Genomic DNA, 7,121 nt, shown 5'->3' on the forward strand with positions numbered 1-7,121 from the left:
AAGGACAGATGTCCTTAAGGGAGCAGATAAAGTAAGAAATCTGGAATGTGGCGTGAGGTGGGGGTAGGGGAAGTTACAAAATCACATGTTCATAAATATTCATGGAATGTTTGAAAAATTAAGAAAAAAAAGGAATGAAAAAAAATCCTTCTGGTGGGTGGGGGGGGGGGTGGGGTGACCATGTGAGGGTACAATACTTCACATGTTGATAATAAATATTGATGGAAAATAAAAATGAAAAAGACAACTGTTGGGGGTGCATGATCGGGGTGGTGGGGGTGACTGGGTTGAAGAGCGAGGTGGGGGAAGGGTACAATTTTGCATGTTGATAAATATTCATGGAAGGTTTAAGGTTTAAAAAAAAAGAAAAAAAAATGGAAAAAAAACATTGTGGGGTGAGGGAGTGGGGATGGGGAGGGGGTGTGACCAGGGTGGTGGGGGTGACCGGGTGTGGGTGCACAACTTCACATGTTGATAATAAATGTTCATGGAAAACAATGAAAGAAGAGCGAGGTGGGGGAAGGGTACAACAAATTGGTTAGTTTGTCATGTACAAATATGTGGATTTTTAAACAATTAACCCTAATCATGCTGGACACAACTGAGTCTGCCTTAGCGACCAGTGTAGATCATGATCAGTCTGCACAGATGTGCAGACTGATCATGATCTGCACTGTTTGCCATTCAGTCAGTATCTTTATGGTAAGCACCCCTTTTAACAGTTAATGGTACTGTCCAAATTGAAAGGTCGACAAGTTTATTATAGAAATTTAGCAGGGTAAGGGTTAAAGGACAATAACTCTGAAGTTACTGAAGTGATCCTGATGAATTTGTGTGTGCGCTACCGTATTGTGGTGATCTAAATTCAATTTAAGTTTCATAGTTCTAGGTCAAATATGTCACAAGTTATGAAGCGGAAATTGCCATATTTATAGTACCCTATATAGTTAACACTAGAAACTACTAAGGGCCATAACTCTGGTGTTACTTGGGCAGTCTGATCTGACTGAAACTTGAGGGGCTGCATTACCCTATAGTGGTGAACATGTATATGAAGTTTTATTTAAATGTTCCAAACCACTTCCTAGATATGGCTCCGGACGTTCTCACAAATAGGTCCTTATGTGGCTACTGGTGAGCATTTCAGATACTCGAGTGGCTAAATTCCGTTATGTGGCTAGCCACATAACAGAGTTTTTTGGACATAGTAAATGATGTTAAGGAGATAATCCTAGTACATTTAGAAAACAAGAGCTCCGCCAAGCGGGGCAATATACGCCCGAAGGGTTATATCAGAGGATGGGAGCAAAATTTAAAGAACTTGACTGTTGAAGCCCAAAGGACAGGAACAACAAAGTGAAGAAATTAAAAAAAAAATTCTAAGTCCACAAAAAATCCTTACCAGGTACAAATATATCAAAATATACCTAAAATTGGAGGTACCATCCATGTTGTACCACAGAAAAGTGGTCTCGGATTTTCCCTACGGGCAATAATAAAAAAAGTTACAAAATAAGCTATTTATAGTAAAATAAAAGGGAAGTAATTCAAAAAAAATATTGAAGGGATCTGCCAAAAAAAACAAGAGGGCCAAGATGGCCCTATGTCGCTCACCTGTGTAACACACCATAACAGTGTAAACATGTTTTACCTAGTGATTTCATGGAGACAAACATTCTGACCAATTTTCATTAAGATTGGACCAAAAAAACGTGGCCGCTTGTGTGTAAACAAGCATTTTCTTTGATTTGACCTAGTGACCTAGTTTTTATCCCACATGACCCAGATTCGACCTTGTCCAAAATGTCATGAAAACAAACACTCTGACAAAGTTTCAGGAAGATTGGAGCAAAAAAGTAGCCTCTACAGTGTATACAGGCTTTTCCTATGATTTGATCTAGTGACCTAGTTTTTGACCCCACGTGACCCAGATTTGAAATCGTCCAAGACTTCATGATAACAAACATTCTGACCAAATTTTATGAAGATAGAATCAAAAATGTGCCCCCTAGGATGTAAACAAACTTATTTTTTATTTGACCTGGTGACCTAGTTTTTGATCCCACATGACCCAGATAAAAATTCAAACGATATTTCATGCAGACAAGCATTTTGACCACGTTTCATGCACATCAAATGAACAAGAGTGTTAACAAGCTTTTCCTTTGATTTGACTGGGTGACCTAGTTTTTGACCCCATATGACCCAGTTTCAAACTTGGCCTAGGACTCATCAAGATAAATATTCTGACCAAGTTTCATGAAGATGGGGTCATAAAATGTGGCCTGAAGAGTGTTAACAAGCTTTTCCTTTGATTTGACCTGATGACCTAGTTTCTGAACCCATATGACCCAGTTTCAAACTTGGCCTAGAAATCATCAAGATAAACATTCTGACCAGGTTTCATGAAGATAGGGTCATAAATGTGGCCTCTAGGTTGTTTACAAGCTTTTCCTTTGATTTGACCTGATGACCTAGTTTTTGAACCGACATGACCCAGTTTTCGATCCAGGCCTAGAGGTCATCAAGATAATCATTCTGTGCAAGTTTGTATCAAATCAAAGAATAAATGAAACCTCTTAATGCCTGAAATGGCCAAAATAGAAAATTTTGCCCCTTTCAGGGGCAGTAACACTAGAGCCCATGATCGAATCTAGCCGGTTTTTGAAAGGAACCGAGATCTTATTATGACTTAAGTTGTATGTAAGTGTGGATAAAATCAAATATAAAATGTCACTTCTATCGTGTTTAGAAGGTAAAAATTACCAAATTTGTGCTCTTTCATGGATCAATCAGGGGCCGTAACTCCGGAACCTATGATTGGATCTGACAGATTCATCATGGAATCCAAGATTTATTGTTGTTGAAGATAATTTGCAAGTTTGTATCAAATCAAACCATAAATGAAGTCTCTGTATGGCTGCAAACGCCAAAATAAGGGGCCATAACTCTAGAACCCATGATGGGATCTGGCCAGTTTTCGAAAGGAACCCAGATATTATGCCAATACAAGTTGTGTGCAAGTTTGATTAAAGTCGATTGCAAAATGTGGTCCCTATCGTGTTCACAAGCCAAAAACAGCAAATTTTGTCCCTTTAAGGGGCCATAACTCTGGAACCCATGAGGGATCCGGCAAGTTTTCGAAAGGAACCGAGATATTATGCCAATACAAGTTGTGTACAAGTTTGATTAAAATCAATTACAAAATGTGGTCTCCATCGTGTTCACAAGGATATTGTGGACAGACGGACAGACTACGGACGAAGGGCGATCACAAAAGCTCACCCTGTCACTATGTAATAAGAGCACCGCAATGCAGAGCAATATATACACGAAACAAAGTCATATGACCTTTGACCCTTAAGTGTGACATTGACCTTGAAGCGAGTGTGCTGTAACCTATCTATATGTAGATAAATGTATGAATATTTTTTCTTGTGGCTGTTTTTGTATTTAAAAAAAGATCAAAGCAAGGATTCAGTGTTGTTTTGTTGGTTTTTAAGGACTTTTTCGCTCTGCAAAATAATAATGCCCATGTCAGCTCGGAATTGTGCGGAAAATGCATTATTCAATCAGATATGATTTTATTTTCTGTTTATATCAGAGCTACAATTTAACAACAGTTTAACTACATATTGCAGTTTACGTGTGGATAAAATATGAAATTACATGTATACATTATTGCAACACAGTCAATCTATTTTCATGTAGAGTTATGAGGAAGTTAACTCAGTACACTAGCTGTAAACATCCAATCACAGGCGCCTGTTGTTTTCAAAATGATGACGCATTACAGCCGATGAATTTATTTTCAGGCTGTGGGAGCTTATTTTCGGCCATGAGCGGACTAGATGAGCCAAAGTCGCTCAGCTGGGGAGGACCTTGACATCTGGACCTTGCTTCTCACGCATTTCATTACAAGTTTTTTAATGTTCCCGTTTGTTTTTTGCTGTGACGGCCCAAAAATGCATAACCAACTGAACAAACTTTGAAAAGGTCCAAGCCAAGGTGTTTGCAGATAGGTTTAGTCAATCAAGTGCTTCAGACGAGGCAGTTGGTGTGAGATTATTTCTTTAATTTTGAGCTCTGAACGATTTGAAGGAATCTGAGAGAAGATTATAAAAGAATGTTACATATATAGTTTGGTGCATATCAACCAAATGGTTGACAATCTAAAGTTATTTAAATATTGTTTCTATTTTAATTTCTGGCGGCACCTAAAAGGTATTACCGGAATCACCAGAATAAACTTGAAATAGGAGACATATATTCTATTTCTAGCGCCGGCTGTCCCTACCTGGGGACAATGCAACTCATTGGAACAAAGTTGAGAGAGGTCTATACAAGGATATTAAAGTCACATTTTGATGAAGATCCATGTAATGGTTCATGAGAAGTTGTTTAAAGGTGCTTACATTCAGTTCAAGCGGCCCCTAAAAGTGGTCAAGGATAACCATTTGAACAAAAAGAAACACTTGAACAAATCTGAGAAATCTCTATGCAAGGATATTACTTAAAATCCATAAAGTGCTTCATGAGAAGGTATCGTTAAAATTTTTTTTTCAGCTAACCTGAACCAAATGTTCAGCTTGAGTTTTTAACATAGGTGATGGTCCGGCGTACACCGTCCATAGCCCGTCATCCACAATTTACATAAGCATCTTCTTCTCTCAATGTGCCAGTCAGAATTACACCAAACTTGGTATGTAGCATCCTTGCAAGGGCCTATCTAAAGTTTATTCAAACAGTTCCGCTTGACCCCTTTTCAGGGGTCGCTAGAGCTAAAAATTGAAAAAAACAAAACACTTTAAACGACTTCTTCTCATGAAACGCTAGATAGATCTTCATCAAATTTGTCTGTATCATTATTATAACCTTTTCTCCTTCATAATGGGACAATTTATCCCTTTAAGGGGCCACTAGACCTGAAATAAATACCTTTTTCTTATGAACCACTCAATGAATTTTTATCAAACTTGATCTGAAGCATTATTTTAAGGTCCTCTCAAATATAATGGCGAACGAAAGAGCTTGTGAACCATAATTTTTCACTGAATTTCATATATGTGGTTATTAGTCCCCTACTGGTTGAAAACCAGTTTCGGGGACTATAGTATTGCGCTTTTCGTCTTTCTGTCATTCCGTCCGTCCGCAATTTCGTGTCCGGTCCATAACTCTGCCATTCATCAAGGGATTTTAATATTACTTGGCACAAATATACCCCATGATGAGACGACGTGCCATGCGCAAAACCCGGACCCCTGGCTCAAAGGTCAAGGTCACAATTGGAGGTCAAAGATCTACAGGGCTTTTTTCCTGTCCGGTCCATACCTCTGCGATCCATGAAGGGTCTATTCCGTGTCCGGTCCATAACTCTGTCATTCAACAAGGGATTGTAACATTACTTGGCACAAATGTTCCCAATGATGAAACGATGTGTCATGCGCAAAACCCGTATCCCTAGCTCAAAGGTCAAGATCTCAAATTGGAGGTCAAAGATCAACAGAGCTTTTTCCTGACCGGTCCATAACTCTGCCATCCATGAAGGGATTTTAATATTACTTGGCAAAAATGTACCCCATATGTTAACATGGCATGAACAAGGTCTGTTTCGTGTCCAGTCAATAACTCTATCATCCATCAAGGGTTTACCATATCACTCGGCATAAATGTTCCCCATGATGAGACGACGTGTCATGCGCAACACCCAGAACCCTAGTTTAAAGGTCAAGGTCACACTTGGAGATCAAAGGTCAACAGAGCTTTTTTCGTGTCCGGTCTATAACTCAACAATCCTTAAAGGGATTTTAATATTACTTGGCACAAATGTACACCATGATAAGACAATATGTGTCATGCGCAACACCCGGGCCCTAATTCAAAGGTATGATCAATTATCTTTCATCCATGAAGGGATTTTAATATTACTTAGCACAAATGTTTTCCATAATGTGACAACTTGTCTTACGCAACCCTTATCCCTAACTCAAAAGTCAAGGTCACTATTAGAGGCCAATTTTCTGGTCCATAACTCTGTCATCAGTTAAGGGATTTTAAAATTACTTGACACAAATGTTCACCATAATGAGACAATGTGTCATTTGCAATACCCAGATCCCTTGGTCAAAGGTCAAGGTCACACCCGAAGGTCCGGGGTCAACATTGATCTTTTCCTGTCCAGTCTATAAAATAGTTTTATATAAGCTCATGTGTCATATGGAACCAATTAAAAAAAATGTTGGTCTATTTTCTTCAGAATTACTTCCCTTTTATATGTTTTCTTACATTTTTTCTCATATTTTGAAATTAAATACTTTTTTACATTTATAGATGTTATGAAACAATCAACAATTGTAGATTTTTGTATAATTATGCAAATTTTAATCCAAGTGTTGTGTTATAACATATTGTATACATAGATATATCTAGTACAATATTGTCTATACATCATTGACAGATATCAGATCATTATGTTATACTGTAGTACAGAAAATTCGGTGCCTTTCAGCAGGGAACTTTGTATTTCATGGCAATACTTCATTCACTTGTTCTTAGTATTCTATAATATCTATATATGATGACATTTCATACACGCATTCCAATAGTTGTTTTATACTAAATATTTATTCTATATTAATATAGTTGTATGAATTCCTACCACTGTTGTCATAAAATAAAGACAAGTCACGAACCTCATTCTTTGAAACCGTCATCAGTGTTGTTTTCTTTTCTTATTCACTGTATAATCAAGAAATGTTTTATTTTCGGACGAGCGTAGCGAGGGAGGATATAACAAGAAACTTCTTGTCATGATTCCTTTGACGTATCTTTAGGCAAAAAAAAAAAAAATAGGTGTGTTTCCAGTCTCCCGACCGACCTGAACCATTTTCCCCCGACCTGAAACTTTTTTATTGGTTTTGAGAAAAAAGAATCAAAATTTGTTTCTATGGTCGCACACGCCGAGAGGCGCTACAGCAGTCGTAGAGAAAAGTACGGTACGGTAACGGTTATTGTACACGGATCAGGTACGGTACAATACTGTAATGGTTATTATACAGGTATCAAAATGGCAGCGCCCCTGCACGGTCATATTTTGGCTCTAGATTTTAAGCCATGCAAGA

This window comes from Mercenaria mercenaria, unplaced genomic scaffold, assembly GCF_021730395.1.
Source record: "Mercenaria mercenaria strain notata unplaced genomic scaffold, MADL_Memer_1 contig_4286, whole genome shotgun sequence".
NCBI lineage: Eukaryota > Metazoa > Mollusca > Bivalvia > Venerida > Veneridae > Mercenaria > Mercenaria mercenaria.